The 20284-nt window shown below is 34.4% G+C and overlaps 1 long non-coding RNA gene across 1 annotated transcript; it reads left to right on the top strand.

Annotated features, from left to right (window-relative positions):
- The first annotated feature begins 13033 nt into the window (after positions 1-13033).
- Positions 13034-14981, top strand: LOC141336002 (uncharacterized). Its single transcript, XR_012355666.1, has 3 exons — positions 13034-13150; positions 13616-13708; positions 14065-14981. It is a non-coding gene; the product is annotated as an uncharacterized lncRNA (long non-coding RNA).
- The last annotated feature ends 5303 nt before the right edge of the window (positions 14982-20284 follow it).

The raw sequence follows: 20284 nt of genomic DNA, 5'->3' as shown, positions 1-20284 counted from the left end.
TCTGAGGTCCCAGGACAAAAATTGTGCTTAGCTTAGCCACTTGGTGGCGCTATAAGAGGGAGAAAACTTAAAAATGGCTATAACCACGCAACCATTTGTCATACATTTGTCCAACATGAAAATCGTTGTGCACGGCCCGAAAAGCCACAAGCGTCTACAAGGACATCTCAAGAAATATGGCCGCCATTGGCCGAGGAAGTTTGAGCACCTGTCAGACAAGGTTAACAGAGGCTTATCGGAATAAAACTTGGTGGGCTTATTTGACTTACAGCCCCAAAGGTCTGTGAGAAATTTTAAAGAAATTGTCCACTGGGGGTGATATCGCGCAAATGATTGTACATTGCATGGTTTTTGGGACAATCGATAGTCATATCATATGATAGAACTCCTCATTCCGGACTCATTCCAACTTTCCCTCTGAAATCACTGCTGTCAATCTAATTGTTTGTTAAATGACAGAGAAGATGTAAAAAAACTACTTTTGCAAACTAGTCCCTCCAAATTTAGAGTCTCTACGACTTACGGTTTGGTCTGCACGATCACTTTTACGCAAAGATTGCTGATCCTTAGCCATTTTAACAATTACAATAGGGTTTCAGCACTATGTGCTTAATAACCCCTAATTAACCCCTAATGCGCTATAACCCCTAATTATAATAATATTTCACAATATTACTGACCATTTTTGACCAAATAAATGCAGCTTTGAGAAGCAAAAGTCACTTTTTCCTAACTTTGCTGTTCGGTTTTACTGCATGTAAACAGTTGTCTTATTTCTATCTATTTTTATTTCTTTAAATACATTTTAAGAGAAACACCTGAGACCTGATGTAAATTCTTTAGTGAAAACTCAATTAAATCTCCTGAGCTATGAAATAGCATCTGCTGAGCAATACAAATTTCAGATCTGTTCTGAATTATTAAGAGTTAGATGTAAGATTTCTCTCAGGAGGACATCTGAGAAACCCGTGATTAGACGAGTCTACTTTTGCTTTCCATTTAATCTTCTCCTTCTAAGAGAAGCAATTGAGATATTAAAAAGATCTCATTTACGATTTTTTTTTTTCCAGCTGCTTCAGTCATTATATCCATGACTGAACTATGAACTCTGATGAAACGGCCTTTGTTTTTCACACTGAAACTAATATCTGAGTAGTCTTGTGTCTTTGTTAGACTCTGTGATGTCTGTACCAGCGTCACCCCGGGCACAATAGTCAGTAAAGCCATCAAAGAGTTTGTGGGGTTAAGCGCCCGGCTGGCATTATCCACACTAAGGATGCTAATGCCATTGAAATAGCCAGATCCATGAATGTAAATCTGGATTACTGGCTAAAAGGATCAAATCCCTGTCAGCCCTAATCGAGGATGATTTCTACTGATGAGCGCGGCGGAACTTAGAGCTCAGCGGAAGAAAATGCATTGAAATTGACACTTAACCTGCGGATGCCACTTAGCAGGCTCAGTGATGGGGATAACAATCTGTGTCTGTGTGTGTGTTTGTGTGTGTCTGTGTTCACACTAATGGAATAAAACACTTCCGTACTTCCCGTCATCATCTGCTTGTGTACCAAAACACTGAAGATTTTGATTAAATTACACTAAACTTACATAATGTTACCATGGTACAGTGATGTGTCAGATGGTCTAGCCACTGGTACTGTATCAGGCCACTTAATGGGTATTGAGGCATACACTTACAAAAGCCATGGTATTAGGTTGCTACACTATGGCACATTGAAATTTACCATGGGTTTATGGTATGAAACATCTATTTTTAGATGTGATATGGTATGACATGGCGCTTTTAGATACTTTCAGAAACACTGCATTACTACTATTTTGTTAATGTCCATCTTGTTTAATGCCCCAAAATATCGGTTTTACCATGGTTCACATTCAGAAAAAACATGGTAATACTATACTGTGTAACTAAAAAAAAAGGTAAAACCAGGAAATATTTTTTATAGTACTTGCAATGTACTTAAAAGAGTATAATGATATATGTGGAAAAACAAAACAAAAAAACAATTCAATATTTTAATTATCTTTTAATTTATTGTCTTTTTTATTTTAGTATATTTTTTAGTAATTTTGTTGTTTATTATTTTTTAATAATTTCTATTTATCTTTCATCAGTTTTTATTTTAGTTTTAGTAATTTTGGTACTTTAACATTAGGGTTATTTTATTATTATTTATATAGGCTATAATAATATATTTTTTAATTTTTTAAAAATTATTCTTATACGTTTTAGTAATTTTGTTGTTTATGTTTTTCATTTTTATTATTTTTAATATTTGTATTTCTTATTTCAGTTTTTGTTTAAGGAATTTTTAATTAATTTATTTATTTTACAGTACTTTTAATATTTTGAATTAGCTTTTCAGTTTTCATTTTATTAATTAGTTTCATTGTTAGTTATTTGTATTTATTTTCTTAAATATTATATTTATTTTTAATTTATTTTAGTCATTTTAGTACTTTGTATTATATTATATTATATTATATTATATTATATTATATTATATTATATTATATTATATTATATTATATTATATATTTCATTTAGTTGCCATTTCAGCATTTCTAATTTTCATTTACATTTTTAATTTAATTTAATTTAATTTAATTTTTTTGTTTTAGTTTTGCTTTAGTTACCAAAAAACAACACAGAATATTATATTTATATTTATCTTTAATTTATTTAGTTGTAGTCATTTTAGTACTTCAACTTTAGAGTTATGTTAGTATTATTTCTATAGGCTACTGTAATTTTATTATTTGTTTTATTAAATTGTCGTAATTTTGTTATATTTTTCATTTGTATTATTTTTAATATTTGTATTTCTTTCATTTTATTTTAGTTTTTGTTTATAATATTTTGAATTAATTTATTTTAATTATTAGTGTCATTATTACTTTTTTATTTTCTTAAATATTCTATTTACCTTTAATTCATTTCAGTTTTAGATGTAGTCATTTTTGTACTTTGTTTTATTATTATATTATATTATATTATATTATATTATTTTATATTATATTATATTATATTATATTATATTTATTATATTTATTATATTATATTATATTATATTATATTATATTATATTATATTATATTATATATTTTATTTAGTTGCCAAGCCAGCATTTCTAATTTTCATTTACATTTTTTATGTTTTTAGTACTTTGTATTATATTATATTATATTATATTATATTATATTATATTAATTATATTTATTATATATTTTCTTTAGTTGCCAAAGAAGCATTTTTAATTTTCATTTACAAATTCATTTACAAAATTCAGTTTTAGTTGTAGTCATTTTAGTACTTCGTATTATATTATATTGTATTATATTATATTATATTAATTCAATTCAATTCAATTCAAGTTCATTTGTATAGTGCTTTTCACAATACAAATCATTGCAAAGCAGCTGTACAAAATGTAGGCTACTACAATATATTTAGTAGCTTATTAGTGGTGACTACTGTATGTCAAGTCAATATGGTATAAATGTTAAAATCAGTAATGGTGTAATCAAACAGATGAAGAACACTAATAGTAATGATTATGTGTTGCAATCAAACTTGTAGAAAAATTGTGTAGTGCTGTGTGTTGTTTTAAGACTGGCATCATCAGCGGTCCTCTGAGGGGTTGGCATCATCTCTTCTTCTGAATCCAGGCTGAATCTTGTGTAATTCCTAGTTACCATGGGATGGAAATCCAGAAACAGAAACAAATAGAGAAATAATTAGCGTAGCTGCTGTTCCAACCAAGCAAAAATTTCGTGTTTAGCCCAAGCTGAAGAATGTTGATCTGCATTTGATCATATGTAACTGAAGTACAACGTTATGAGATACATTATGTGAATGCTTGGCTAAAGATATGAGTCTTTAATCTAGATTTAGACATAGAGAGTGTGTCTGAACCCCAAACGTTATCAGGAAGGCTATTCCAGAGTTTGGGAGCCAAATGTGAAAAGGCTCTCCCTCCTTTAGTGGACTTTGCTATCCTAGGTACTACCAAAAGTCCAGAGTTTTGCGACCTTAGGGAGCGTGATGGATTGTAGTGTGGTAGGAGACTAGTTAGGTATGCAGGAGCTAAACCATTAAGGGCCTTATAGGTAAGAAGTAATATTTTGTAAGTGATACGGAACCTAATAGGTAGCCAGTGTAGAGACTGTAAATTGGGGTAATATGATCATATTTTCTTGATCTGGTAAGAACTCTAGCAGCTGCATTTTGGACTACCGGTAGCTTGTTAATTGAAGATATTGAGGCAGCATTTCTAATGTTCATTTACATTTTATAAGTTTTTCTTTTTAGTTTTGGTTTTAGTTAACCAAAACAACACTGCATGGTAATAGCATGATACTTCCTTGAGGTGAAAAAACTAGGCTGTCTATAGTAAATAGGTATATATGACACTTCTAATTCTATAAATCCCATAGCTACTTCTCCAGCAGAGACACCACGCGTTCAGTGCAAACCAAACTGTCTTCTGTCATTTGAAAATGGCTTCTTTGATGAATTGTACAGCAACATGCATTTGTGAACTGCAATTTATTTACAGCTTTTTTCTTTCAGCAGGCATGGAAGGGCTACCATAACCACCGTAGACACCAATATTCAGATTACTGGATGAGTTTTTCAATAGCTGATTCATAAATCCACCCTCCCCAGTCTTTAATATGCTGTTACTTCCATGCTTTGACATGACAGTATCGCCTACACACCGCAGCTCCCTTTGCTGTACTGTGCAGCACTTCTTTTTTTCCTAGATAAGAGAAAATGCCTGAGACTAGGAGCAATGCAATATGACAGATGTCTGTCAAAGAAATAACTTGTGACACGTGGTAGAGCTGAGTCATTTACAACGACGCCTCGCTCACTCACCTTTCACTTCTCAAAGTCAGACGTCTGTAGGTTGCTTGAGGAGAAAAATGAAAATGAGAAGACCCCCCTCCCATGCCAGTAATACCGTATATAAACCGTTCTTGCTCTTTGCGGGTGGCGTATGCAAATGGCTGCCGTACGCACACGGTCAAATGGCTTGGTGGTTATCAAGCTCGCTAATACAAGTGGTTCATTTAGAAATGCAATTACATAGGTGCATGAAAGCATATCTTGTACATAGGTCTGGAATAGGGTTCTTATTCCCTGTGCTTTGAAGCAGGTAATTTCCTTACTGGCGGTGGGGTTATGGTTTCTTCAAGGGTTTGTGCTACTGTCCAAAAGCATTGAGTGTCGAAATAGAGTATTCTCAGCTCTGAATAAGACCTTCTCTTGCTATATCTCTCTGTTTGGTTATCTATCCCAACAGACCTTCACCTCACTGACCGGGCTGGAGGGTATCTGAACTATGTCTTTTCTGGGATATTTCTACTTAAAGAATTGAACATTTTCTGGAAATGTACTCACCCTCAGGCCATGTAAGATGTAGATTAACTTTTTGTTTTAGATTTGGAGTAATTTAGCTTTACATCGCTTGCTCACCAATGGATCCTTTTTCAGAATGAGGGTCCAAACAGCTGATAAAAACATCACAATAATCCACAAGTAATGCACACCACTCAAGTCCATCAATAAACATCATGTGAAGTGAAAAGCTGCATGATCTTGATAAACAAATCCATCATTAAGACATTTCTTACAAGTCCTCTGCCCATAATATTGCTTTCTATAGTGTAAAACTTGCTGAATCAAGAGAGATATATGCACAGATCAAGCACTGTTTACAAGCTAAAACAGTTCTAAACAAATATGTTGGTGGATTGTGATGTTTGGACTTTTTATTTTTACTTTAGAAAGTGTTATTATGGATATATGGATTTTGGCCAGAAGTGACAGTTTAAAGTTAGAACACCTAAATGAAGGATTTCTTACAAACACACAACTTTTCATTTGTCAAGATGTTATTTGACCCTCAGGCCATGCAAGATGTAGATGAGTTTATTTCTTCATGAGAACAGATTTGGAGTAATTTAGCTTTACATTATTTGCTCACCTATGGATCCTCTGCAGTGAATGGGTGCCGTCAGAATGAGAGTCCAAACAGCTGATAAAAACATCACAATAATCCACAAGTAATCTACACCACTCTTCAGTCCATCAATTAACCTCTTGTCAAGTGAAAAGCTGTAATATCTTAATTTTCAGAGAAAATGCTGAATTTGTCTTTTGTTTCTAATTTTCTTATTTTCACAGCTGTTGTGTTGTGATATTTCCCTCTGTAAAAAGAAGACCTAATTTTTTTTAATGCTGGTTCAGAGGTAAGTCTATCAGCATTTCATTATGTAGATTGTTTTACACTTATATGTGACCCTGGACCACAAAACCAGCCATAAGAGTCAATGTTTTGAAATTGAGATTTATACATCTTCTGAAAGCTGAATAAATAAGCTTTCCATTGATGTATGGTTTGTTAGGACAACATTTGGCTGAGATACAACTAATATCTGTAAATTGAGGGTGCAAAAAAATCAAAATATTGAGAAAATCACCTTTAAAGTTGTCCAAACGAAGTTCTTAGAAACGCATATTACTAAACAAAAAAAGTTTTGATATATTTACAGTAGGAAATTTACAGAATAATTCCACGGAACATGAAAATCTTTATATCCTAATGATTTTTGGCATAAAAGAAATTGATTATTTTGACCCATACATTTTTTTTGGCTATTGCTACAAATATACCGTGCTACTTATGACAGGTTTTGTGGTCCAAGGTCACATATTAGCCTTTTCGAGCTTAAAGGAGATGTGGTTTCCCCAGAATATGTCTGTGAAGTTTGAGCTCAAAAATACCCCACAGATAATTTATTATATAATTTTGCATATTTTGAGTGGAAGCAGAAACACACTGTTTTTTGTGCATGCATCTTTAAATGCAAATGAGCATGCTGCTCCCCGCCCCCTTTTCCAGAATAGGGCCGTGTCTTTACAGCTCAGATACTTTAAAAAAAACCAAACATCTGTTTGGTTTTGATTATCATGTCTATCGTACACAGAAAGTGGCTGTCACACATCATGTGAGTACTAAACTAAGTCCTCTTTCATGTCTTATTGCGCTTAAACGATCAAATACACACAAGTTTATGTTAAAAACACACAGGAGTTACAAAAACAGTTGGTTATGTCTGTGAAGAAAAAAAGCTGGGATAGAAATTACTTGTTTATATTAGATCTGTGTAGCAGCAGCATTATATACAGCAAATAAATCAATAAATTCACTGCTCTCTTGTCTCCTCTGAGGCTGAAACTGTAATAATGTTATGTGCCTGTCTGTGCAACCAACGACAGAACAGTTAGCATGCTTTGCTCGAACTTTCACCATGGTGTTAAAACTGGTACACCGTTATCGCTTGCGAAAACAAAATGGTGGCGCCGTGGGTGGAAACATGCAGATTAAGTGGCGGTAATATTATAATAAGATCCACTTTCTACGTCACGGGGGAAGCGAAATCTATGCGGCTCATTTTTTCACATGCACGCAAAGAAAGGCTTACCAAAACAAAATTTCTGGGTTGTTCTTTTTCACATTTTCTGGGTTGGTAGATGCACTGGTGACTTGATTATAGCACTTAAACATGGAAAAAGTCAGATTTTCATGATCTGTCACCTTTAAATGTTCAACTAAATATCATATCATGGGGAAAATGTATTGTTTTTTTTACATTTTTTTTTTTTTGCAAAGCAGAAAAGCAGAAAATTATCTAAATTATGTGGTTTTGGTACAATAACTCTGAAATTCCTATGTTCACAATAGTGTTAATTTCGTCAGACGAGACGAGACGAAATATGTTCGTCAACGACCTTTTTTTTCATGACTAAGACGAGACGATGACAAGACTGCACCACTGTCCAAAAACGCTGACTAAGACTAAATTAACATGCCTTATTGTTGACAAAAAAGACGAGACGAAAATGTTTTGCATAAAATAAAAACTAAGATAAAATCTCTCTTCATTTTCGTCTACAATCGTCTCTGCTTTTTCATCAGCTGTTACGGCTTTAAAATATTCAAACTGCGCTTTGGCGCGCTGGCTGGCGCTGAGCCAGAGACGGACGAGCTCTGCACTTGTCATTTAATCACAACTATGCAGTGTTTTTAACCACATAACGCTTATTTTAGGTTTCAGACATTTAAATACACATAAGTACTAGTAAAAGGAGACATTTAGAGTTTGTAAAATACACACATAGGTCTATGGAAGCAGCAAATAACAATCTATTCAAATATAATTTGCCGATGTGTTTTATTCATATCACATACATAGGCTTAGTAACTAAAAAGTTCACTCTATTCCTCTTCTAGTTCACCAGCCACTTACTTGCATGTATTTCGGGAGAAACGGATGAATGTATATGTGCTGTAAATACGGCTGACAGTACTCTCTGAGTCCGAACGGCAGCGCGAACAAACATGGCCGCGCCCATCTCACGTTACAGATTACGATCCAGATCATTTATATAGGGTTTTAAACGACGAAACATACTAATTCACACATATTTGTGAATCGGAATATTAGATAGTTCATGGCATGGTAAGCAAGTGTGTGAGTATTCTGGATAAAAAAGGAAAAACGAAATAAAAGCGATCTATCTGTCATACAGTGTTATTGTGTCTGTGTTGTGTCACGTGACAAGCTTGATGCGTCGCCATGGAAACAATAAGGAGGAACGTTCTAAAATAATGGTCGCTTAAAAAAAAAAAAACTCACTCTCAGGGGTCCGCTAGAATATTTTAAAGTCACCATTGAAAGGGTTAATCATTTGTGAATGTGTCTCCTAAATCAGAAATTGAAAACCAGACACGTTTAACATTTGCATTCAACAAAAATCATTCAACAAGTGTATTTTGTCAGGTAATTATGACATTTAACCAATGTTTGAGATATGTGAAACACTTTTTTTACTGAAATGTGTATCAGTAATAATCTCAGTAATAATGTGTTATTTTAAAAAAAGACTACAATTTTTTGACTAAACCTAGACTAAAATATATTGACTTCTTTTTTGACTAAAACTAGACTAAAATTAAAAGACTTTTAGTCGACTAAAACTTGACTAAGATACCTTGAGTTTTCTTTTGACTAAAACTAGACTAAAATGACGAGACTTTTAGTCGACTAAAACTTGACTAACAAAAAAAGATATGTGAATGACTAAATATGACTAAAACTAACAAGGACATTTGGCACAAGACTAAGACTAAGACTAAATTAAAAATAGGTGACGAAATTAACACTAGTTCACAAACTGTGACAGGGTTAAAACAATGTAAAGCTTAAAAGTTAATGATGATAAATAACTTTTGGTTAACATAACCACATATTTTGTATCAGGGGTAGTATTTTAAAAAACAGCCACTGAAAAGCTTATTTGCTGACTTCAAATTTAAATGTAAGCCGCCCTTGACCCAAGGTAACCTTTTCCTTTCAGGTGCAAATAGCACGATTTCCAATGAATGATCCCGTCGCATTTCTTTAATTTTCTTGAATTTTAGAAAAAACATCTGACACATCGTTACTTAAATAAAACACAATTGACAACCCCATTAAGTCTCCAAAGCTATAAAAGAGCAACATCTGAGCAATAAAATGTTCCTCAGGGGAAATTTATCTCTGTTGTCATAAAGTAATAAGCTAAAATGTGCAGGTTTTGACTGAATATCTGGCGCTGCAGATAGCAAACTACATTTATCTGCTCCTAAAGTCAGTCAGCGAGAGATTCCGGTTGTTTCTGAGAGCAGAGAGGAGCGTTGTGAGTTTTGCTCCCTGTCTGCCCACTCACAGTCCAAGGTGACAAGCCAATATCCTCCTCCTCAGACGGCCCTCTTCCCTGACCTAGATTTCTCACAAAGCTGTAGGAAAGCCCACATACATGTTCACATGCTATCCCTTGTTCTCTATTCGTATGTTCCGCTCTGTATTCATGTGACATCCACGCACTTGTGCATGCACAGAATGATTTCCTTGCATTGTCAGAAAAATACTCAGAGACTTACATAAGCGGGAATGCAAGCGAACGCATCTGCGCACACACATATACCTTTAAATTCTATCTCAGTACTGGCAGGGAAAGTCTCCTTGAATGATAATATTCCCATTTGAGAGGAGACCGTCTACCGGTGGAGGAGGAGGGTGACATATATGGAGCGCGTGTAGACGACAGTCTGTTAAATATTCATGATTGTGCACTTGCGGCTTGACATGTGTACGGCAGATGCTCGCTGTGAATACGTGTGTGTGGGTATTCGCGTGTGGGCGGGGTATGTGTGTGTGTAGGTAAGGAAAGGCCATGGTTGCATTGTGTTGGTATGTGTGTGTGTTTGTTGTGCATCTGTGCGGAAGCTGAATAGATTTTGGCTGGTACACCTGTTTGTCTTGATGGTACACATTAGGGGAAAATGAAGGGGTTGGAAGGTACAAAATGGATCTGGGTAATGCATGCGCTCTTTACTCGTGCAGCATAATGGAAAAGTGTATTTATCACACTGTGAGTCCAGCCAAAAGTTTGGAAACAAGACTAAATTTGGCCGATAGGAAAAATGCCTGTTGTTTTCATGTTTGTGGTTTGGGGTATGTTGATTTATTTTTTTTGTGAGGTTTAAAATTGCAAAAATGCATGTTTATTTATTTCATTTTATTTATTTTTTTAGGGGCAAAAACATATTGTGGAAGCTGTTCAAAGTGCTGTTTCTCAGTAACTGTGGGGTTTTTAGTAAAAAGTTCAACTACATATGGTTTTTATGTTGTGTTTTATGTTTTTTTTTTTTTTTTTAATTCTGTCCTCCTGTCCTAATATGTGACCCTGGACCACAAAACCAGTCTTAAGTAGCATGGGTATATTTGTTGCAATAGCCAAAAATACATTGTATGGGTCAAAATTAATGATTTTTCTTTTATGCCAAAAATCAATAGGATATTAAGTAAAGATCATTATGTAAATTTCCTACCATAAATATATCATTTTTGATTAGTAATATGCATGGCAAAGAACTTCATTTGGACAACTTTAAAGGCCTTTTTTTTTAAAGATTTTTGTTGCACCCTCAGATTCCAGATTTTTAAATAGTTATATCTCCGCTGATATTGTCCTATCCTGACAAACCATAGATCAATGGAAAACTTATTCAGCTTTTAGATGATGTAAATCTCAATTTAAAGAAAAAAAATGACCCTTTAGACTGGTTTTGTGGTACAGTTTGAACTGTGAACTCTGTTTTTTCTATAATCTATAAAATAAATCTATCCTGAGAAGTATTCACTGTAGTAAAAGTGGGACAATCCTGTGTCTCTCTTATAAGTAATACAGCCATTGCGGCTAATATAAAGCAAAGTTTAATTTGATGCTCATTTCCAAACTTTTGAGCATGACAGGCTGTGGTGCCACACTGTAAACCCTAATGTTGTCTTTACTTAAACAATCAAGTTATGTTGACTAAACATTACTTACAATGTTGTGTGTTGGTCCTGTTACTTAAAAATGTGAGTTAATTTAACTTATTTACCATCAAAATGCATTAACTTAAGATTTTAAGTGTTGTGAGCTCAAAATCATGATTAATCCTTAGAAAAAAAAAACATTTTCAAAAGGTCAGTTTCACAAATGTAGTCTTTTTCCTTTTTAAAAAATTATAATACCATGTGCAAGGTCTTTTCTCTTTTTTAAATCAGAAAACAAATTGCTTCAGTTACAATTATTCACCATAATGGGAACACATTTGGGCTACTATTTTTATTTATTTATTTTATTTTTTGTGACACTGGGTTGCACAGTTTGATTTTAATGCTTTTAAGCAAAGCTGAGGAGCTACTCCCTTCGGAGAGGCGTGCAAATCATACGATTCCCCACATCCACATTCAGCTGTGGTGCGTGCATTATGGTAAACACAAGTGTTTTGCAAGAATTTTCTTTTTACGCTTGAACCATATTAACAGCACAAAGTATGCCAATCTTTATGTAATCCATATAGTAAATTAGTTTGTAAACTCTACAGAGAGCGCAAAATCACATTTCAAATACTAATAGCGAAAGTGCTTTACCGGAAATCTGACATTTTATTATAGTTTGAAAATGGCCCGCGCTTACATGCTCACATTTCGCAGTTCTTTATTTTAATGTGATTGGACATGCAAGGAGTTCCGCCTAGCAACAAGAGAGCTGATTGGTCCTTTTGCCGTCGTCTGTTTTGTTGCTGACAAGTTTGAAGACAGATGTTTTTCTTCTATGTTCGGTAAGTAAATTATGTAAATATTAATATAAAGTGACGATTTTGAGTGAAATATGCTTATTTAAGTCCTTGTGGTACGTTTCTATAATAAAAGACAACACAGCCATGGTCAAACTTTGACAGCGTAGCCATCAAGTAACGTTAACTGATATGGATTTGAGATGGTGTGATAACTGAGATATCAAATTAGTCTTTATTTGATTTGTAAAAACCGAAACATATTAGTTAATTCATTTAATCATAGTGTAATTGTGTATTTCTGTGGGAAAGAGCATGGCAGCCACTTCTGAGATCAATTAATCAACAAAATATTGTGCATAATGTTATCAAAGTATGAATGAAAAATCGACAATTTTGACTTGTACAGAGCATTTGTAAAGTATGCACATTTAGTTTTATTTTTGGATAACGCTGTAAGACTACAATCTTAATTATAGAGTAATTTTTTTTTATTTTATTTTTTTACTGATTGTTAAACTTATTATTTTCAACTTTTCTGTTACAGGTTACATGAGACAATAGCATGTGGAAATGTAAGTATTGTGTTTTTGACTCTGCAAGCATTTTTGTTCAGCAAAATAAAATCATGTGTTTTACAACAATTTTCTTTTTTTTTCTTCTTTTTTTTTAGTGGTCTATTCCTTTAACATGATAAAGAAAACCAATTCTTAGCCTTCATTATTTACTAATTATTTATTAGCCTGTAAAGCATTTCTGTGTGTAAGCTAATGTGATTAGTGACCTGATGTTTCCCCCAAGGTTTGCATGGAGTTCAACAGAATTAAAGGCTAAAATCTAATGCAGGAATTCTAGAAAAACCTGGACAGACACAGTTCATGGACCTTTGTAAAACCAAAAGGGGGTGTCCTGGTCAGCGCTTGTTGAACTTTTTACAGCAAATAAAGGTCAGTAGTTATTTGTCTTATTTAACATAACTTGAAGGATGGAAACCACAAACAGAAATCCTCTCCTCATTTCCTCACCCGCAGTTGTTCCAAACCTGTATAAATTTCTTTGTTTTGCTGAAACCAAAGGAAGATATTTTGAAGGAATATTTGTGACCAAACAATTTTGGTGCAGCACTGACTTCATTAGTATTTCTTTTTAGTATGTACATGTAAGTGGTGCATAAAAACAGCTTGGTTTGGAACAAATTTAGGGTGAGTAAATGACAGAATTTTCATTTTTGGGGGAACTATCCCTTTAGAAGTATTTATTTTAACAATGTAATTTATTTATTATTTTCTCATATCAGTAATCTGCTATGTATGATAATCTAAAATTTAATTTATATCACATACCAATGCTTAAAATAGATTGATATTGAGTTTTTTGACTTTAATAGAATTTCATGTTTTCATGTTTTAAAGTCAGCCCAGCCAACTGAGGTCCGAACCCTTGTTCTTCGGGGACTGCCTATCATGCTTGGAGATGATGATTCTTCTTTCTTCCAGTCATCTTTAGTAAGTAAATCTGTTCTTAAAAGGGATAGTTCACCCAAAAATTATTACCCCATGGTTTACTGACCCTCAAGCCATCCAATCAGAGTTATAATAAAATTTATCCTGGTTCTTCCAAGCTTTTTAATGAGAGTGAATGGGGGATGAAATTTTGAATCTCCAAAAATTCCATCCATCCATCATTAAACTGCCCAACAAGGCTCCAGGGGGTTTGTATCAGTTTGTTTAAGAAAATATCCATGTTGGATTAGAATTGGTGTTTAAAAAAAAAAAAAGCGGGCATTCTGTTAAACATGCATTGATGATAAACCTTGGATTTCTGATCACAATACTATATTTATACCTCTTTTTTTCACTAGGTATCTGATCATCACAACACTATCCTTGATGTGCCAGTGGGGATCTTATTGGAGGACACTGATCTTCAGTCTTCCAATTCCTTGCATTTGACTTCTTCAGTTTGAATAATTCTTGAAGGCCAAGTGGTGATGGACAAAGTGCAGGACCTCCCACAGGCAATCTGACTTCTCTTCGGTCTGATATACGCACTACACCTGAATTAACCAAGATCACTCACCAACAAGATTGATTTCATCTGGCGTGTACTAATGCCAATGGGACAGAATGCTTTCAAGCCAAGAGTGCAGTCTCTGGCAAACCAACTTTTTGCTTAAGAAATCACTGTGATACTTTAACATTCTTTGTTTTGAGTCTCCCCCCTCCCTTAATTTACTCCATTATCCATTTTATAAAGAATAAAAATAATGTTTAAATTGTTAAATGCAGAGTTCTACAACTGATGTGTCGTAGTTAATTTGGTATATTGTTACACCTCTGTAGTGTGGTTTTGACAGTAATAGCGTATTTCAGTATTGTTTTTGATGAAATTTTGGTGAAATACACAATATCCTGAGTATGTTTTATTTTAGTTTGCTATGTTTGCACAAAGCTTAAATAGTCAAATGCAATGTTTACATTAAAATAAATACTTGATACTTGAGTGAAGTATATATGTGACCCTGGACCACAAAACCGTCACTGGGGTATATTTGTAGCAATAGCCAAAAATACATTGTATGGGTCAAAATTGTTGTTTTTTAGTTAAGTTAAGTTAAGATCATGTTCCATGAAGATTTTTTGTAAAATTCCTACTGTAAATATATGAAAATGTAAATTTTGATTAGTAATATGCATTAAGAGTTTAATTTGGAAAATTTAAAGGTGATTTTCTCAGTATTTTGATTTTTTTTGCACCCTTAGATTCCAGATTTTCAAATAGATGTATCTCGGCCAAATATTGTCCTATCCTAACAAACCATACATCAATAGAAAGCTTATTTATTGAGCTTCTATATGATGTATACATTTCAGTTTTGTAAAATTTAACCTTATGACTGGTTTTGTGGTCCAGTGTCACATATGTGCATAGAGTTGTACAATTGATGTACTGCACTAGTTTAATTTATTTTTACCACCTTAAGGTGTGGCTATAACTGATTTAGATTACTGTATAGTGTTAACTGTATTTTCATTAATATTGTGACATCTTGTCAATAAAAAAAATCAAAGATTAATTATGCTGTTCATTGTTTTATTTCAGTTCAGTTACTTTCCATGTTGAGTTAACTTAAATATATAAGTACATTTGAACATAATCGTTTAAGTACATTGAATAAGTACAAAGTTTATTGAACTGAACGATTTAAGTGTAGTCTACAAAACCGCAAAGTTAAATAAACTTAAATATGCAAGTTTTGGGAGACTCCATTACTCAATTAAATTGAGGCAACGAGTTTACTCAATCACTTTAGTCCAGTCAACTTATTAGGGTTTTCAGTGCACCGTAATCCATCATCAAGACTGTAAATCAAACCCTGATGAGTGTTATTGATTCACATCAAACATGACTCTGCAAATACTTCACGCTACATTTACACAGAGCCACACCATTCTTTTATGCTTCAGATCATTTTTACTGTCATTCCAGAGAATCACAAATTGCTAATCAACTCCTGTGCCATTACTGATGAGTTTATATTTGTCTGCTTTATTCAACTGCAGATTGCTTATAATTGTAGAAGTCCTTGCAGAGGCACATTTCAGTCTGGAGGAAGTTGAGGAACAGTGTGTGAATTCTTTAAAAATTGCCAAGTGCTGCACCATGCAGAATCTCTTGCTTATATCCTTGAGAACGGCCTATTGCATCTTTTGTGTGTAAGTGAATATTTGTGATGGTAGACTCTAATGGTAAAACTTTTACAGTATTTATCGCTTAATCATATCATTAGGAAGGCAGCACAGTGGCTCATCAGGTTTTATAAAACAGTGGTGGTGGTGTCTCTTTGTGCCCTTGTGTAAATACGAATGAGGCTTATTTTTATATTTTGGCCCGCTAATGCACACAAGCAATTACAGTCTCATTAGAACATGTCTTATGCTCAGGGCTTTGAAAGGGATGTGATGAGCCCGTATCAGCGGGGCCCTTCACCACCAGCAGAGAGCAATATCACACACGTGCAGTCACTGGGGGTCAATATGACTGAGTCTTATCAGAACATGAAGAATAACAGCCCTGAGGTGACACAATAGGGAAACAAGGACTCATTGTTTTGTCCAAGTGTTTGTAGGTGAAGTCTGGGCCAGCAGGCTGTTAGTTGAGGTGTGAGAATAGTCTCTGTTGATGCTTCTTTGTCTAAAACAGCTTCATGTGGTAGTTAGCTGGTTTCTAGCTAGTTTAGGCTCATCATTTATGGACATTAGTTGGTTTAGATAGTTGAAGGGCCTGGACTGAAGGGTTTGTTTGTTCAAGATGATTATCCCATAGGGAATTTAGTTTAGCGTTTTTGTGCATTTGAACCCTTTCCAACAATGACTGTATGATTTTGAGATCCATCTTTTCACAATGAGGACAACCGAGGGACTCATATGCAACTATTACAGAAGGTTCAAACGCTCACTGATGCTTCAGAAGATAAAACAATGCATTAAGAGCTGGGGGTGAAAACTTTTGAACAGAATGAAGACGTGTACATTTTTCTTATTTTGCCTAAATATCATATTTGTTTTCATGTAGTTCTGCCCTTCGGAAGCTACAGAAAATACTTACATGTTTCGCAGAAAACAAAATAAGTTAAATTTACCCTCATATTCAAATTCAAAAAGTTTTCACCCTCTGGTTCTTAATGCATTGTGTTTCCTTTGGAAGCATCAGTGAGCATTTGAATCATCTGTAATAGTTGCATATGAGTCCTTCAGTTCTCCTCAGTGTGAAAAGATGGATCGCAAATCAAACAGTCATTGTTGGAAAGGGTTCAAATACACAAAAATGCTGAAAAACCAAAGAATCTGTGGGACCTGAAGGATTTTTCTGAAAAGCAGTGTGTATTTTAACTGTTAAGGACAAACAAGAATGAATAACTATCACTAAAACAAAACAAAACAATACAAAAAATAGCTGTGGATCATTCAGGTAACAACACAGTATTAATAATCAAGAGTATGTAAACTTTTGAACAGGGTAATTTTTATAAATTCAACAACTATTTTCTCTTGTGGACTATATTTAAACATATTTTATGTGAAATATCTTATTCAGGCCAGTACTAAATTTGTACATTTATGGCAAAGTTTGCAGCATGTACTGTATTGTCATTTTTTTTAAATAGAATTTGAAATAGCATGCATGATGCAATAATGAATATTCCAAACATAAGCTTCTGACATTGTGTGCACTTGACCTCATTAAATTGCATAAAAATTCCAGAAAGTAGCATCTAACTTTGCATACAAGTGTCTTTTGGCATTTTAACCAAATAATTAGTGAAAATGTGATGTTAAACGTTGTGGATGATGTTGCCTTTATCATTTGGCATATTGGAAAGGGCAAATCAAGTCAATTGCATTGCACAGACTGCCCATTTTGATAGATCATTTTGATATTCAGATACTAATACAAAAAACGCTACCCATTTTGTAGCTTATTTACCCTATTCAAGTACTTAATGGGGTCACTGGATGCAAAACACACTTTTACATGTTGTTTGAACATTAATGTGTGTTGGCAGTTTGTGTACACAACCACCCTACAATAATAAAAATCCACCTAGTGGTATTATTTAATCTTTAAAAGTAATATCCCCTTTTTAAAATCAGGTCATTCTCAGCTTCTTGTCGTTATAGTTGATTGACATAAGCGCCTTACCTTAGATCCGCCCTCACCAAGCTGAAACAGTCCGACTCTGATCGCCATTGTATGACTCAGGTGCAATCGTCATTTACTTCTGACATCTGAGCCGCTGAAGACACAGAGGATTAACCTTACTTTCATTTTTAAAAAGAAAGGGCCGATCCCGATCTACATATGCGTCTATGTTTGTGCGAATTCTTGATGCAGCTTCACCCACAGCAGAAGTGAGTATACGGGTTTTTTATGCATCTTTGCAAATAACCTTTCTTAAAGGGGTCATTGGGTGCAAAACTAACTTTTACATGTTGTTTGAACATTAATGTGTGTTGGTAGTTTGTGTACACAACCACCCTACAATGATAAAAATCCACCCAGTGGTATTTTTTTAATCTTTAAAAGTAATATCCCCTTTTTAAAATCAGTTCATTCTTAGCTTCTTGTCGTTGTGACGAAATACATTTGATTGACATGAGCGTCTTACCTTAGACCCGCCCTCACCAAACTGTCCGAATACGATCCTCACTGTGTGAGTCAGGTGCAGAGGAAGACTCTAATTGAGCGATTGAGGTGTTCTGTTGTTGGATGTAATAATGAACATAGCAGTAGTCATTTACTACCGACATCTGAGCCACTGAAGACGCAGAGGTGTAGCGTTACTTTTGTTTTTAAATGGAAAGCGCCGATCCCGATCTACATAATCGTTCCTGATGCAGCTTCACAGCAGAAGTGAGTATAAGGGTTTTTTATGTATCTTTGCAAATGGCCTTTCTTAATAGCGTGCTTGTTGGCAAGTTTTGCCGATAAACGCGGCTAAATGCGGCTAAAGTAAACATAATCCCGAGAGGGGCAGGGCAAGCAGAGCTCATGCCATATAAAGGGGCCATGTCTTAAAATGAGTTGAAATTTTGCAGAGCTGATTTTGACAAGGTAAAAGGGTGTTTTTTTACACTAATATTGAGAATTTTTAATTAAAGTATATTAGAGACTTTTCATTAAGACCCTAAAGAATCATATGAACTTGTGGAAAATGGGCATCCGATAACCCCTTTAATAATGCGCTTGCTGGCAAGTTTTGCTGCTAAACATGGCTAAATGTGGTTAAAGTAATCATCATGGCTCATCATCCCATGGTAGAGAAGGGGCGGGGCGAGCAGAGCTCATTTGAAATTAAAGGAGCATGCAATAGAATAAGTTGATTTTTTGCAGAGCTGATTTTGACAAGGTAAAGGGGTCTTCTTTTTACACTACTATTGAGAATTTTTAACCAAAGTATATTATAGACTTTTCATTAAGACACTAAAGAATCATATGAACTTGTGGAAAATTGGCATCTGATGACCCTTTAAATCAGGGGTCCCCAAACTTTTTTTCTGAGAGTGCCACATAATTTTCATTTCTTTAATGGGGGGCCGGGTCGGTTTATAAAAGAAAATTCCTGACTTACTACTATTATTATTATTATTTTATTATGATTTTACCTGTTTTTTTATACCTTTTAATGCTATAGTTTATTATTGAATAGTTTATTATTTTTTTATGCACCACACAGACAAATAATATATTTTTTTTCAAAAGATATACAGGTGCATCTCAAAGTAGAATGTCATGGAAAAGTTCATTTATTTCAGTAATTCAACTCAAATTGTGAAACTTGTGTATTAAATAAATTTAATGCACACAGACTGAAGTAGTTTAAGTCTTTGGTTCTTTTAATTTTGATGATTTGGCTCACATTTAACAAAAACCCACCAATTCGCTATCTCAAAAAATTAGAATATGGTGACATGCCAATCAGCTAGTCAACTCAAAACACCTGCAAAGGTTTCCGTCAAGCTGTCAAAATGGTTTCTCAGTTTGGTTCACTAGGCTACACAATCATGGGGAAGACTGCTGATCTGACAGTTGTCCAGAAGACAATCATTGACACTCTTCACAAGAAGGGTAAGCCACAAACATACATTACCAAAGAAGCTGGCTGTTCACAGAGTGCTGTATCCAAGCATGTTAACAGAAAGTTGAGTGGAAGGAAAAAGTGTAGAAGAAAAACACCAACTGAGAGAACCGCAGCCTTGAGAGGCTTGTCAGGCAAAATCGATTCAAGAATTCGGGTGAACTTCACAAGGAATGGACTGAGGCTGGGGTCAAGGCATCAAGAGCCACCACTCACAGACATATCAAGGAATTTGGCTAGAGTTGTCGTATTCCTCTTGTTAAGCCACTCCTGAACCACAGACAACTTCAGAGGCGTCTTACCTGGGCTAAGGAAAAGAATAAATGGACTGTTGCCCAGTGGTCCAAAGTCCTCTTTTCAGATGAAAGCAAGTTATGTATTTTATTTGGAAATCATATAATGATAATTTGGGGTGCAATGTCATCTGCTGGTGTTGGTCCAC

This window comes from Garra rufa, chromosome 6 (assembly GCF_049309525.1).
Source record: "Garra rufa chromosome 6, GarRuf1.0, whole genome shotgun sequence".
In the NCBI taxonomy this organism is placed as follows: Eukaryota; Metazoa; Chordata; class Actinopteri; order Cypriniformes; family Cyprinidae; genus Garra; species Garra rufa.
The sequence above is the reverse complement of the archived record's forward strand: the minus strand, read 5'-3'. Positions and strand labels throughout refer to the sequence as shown.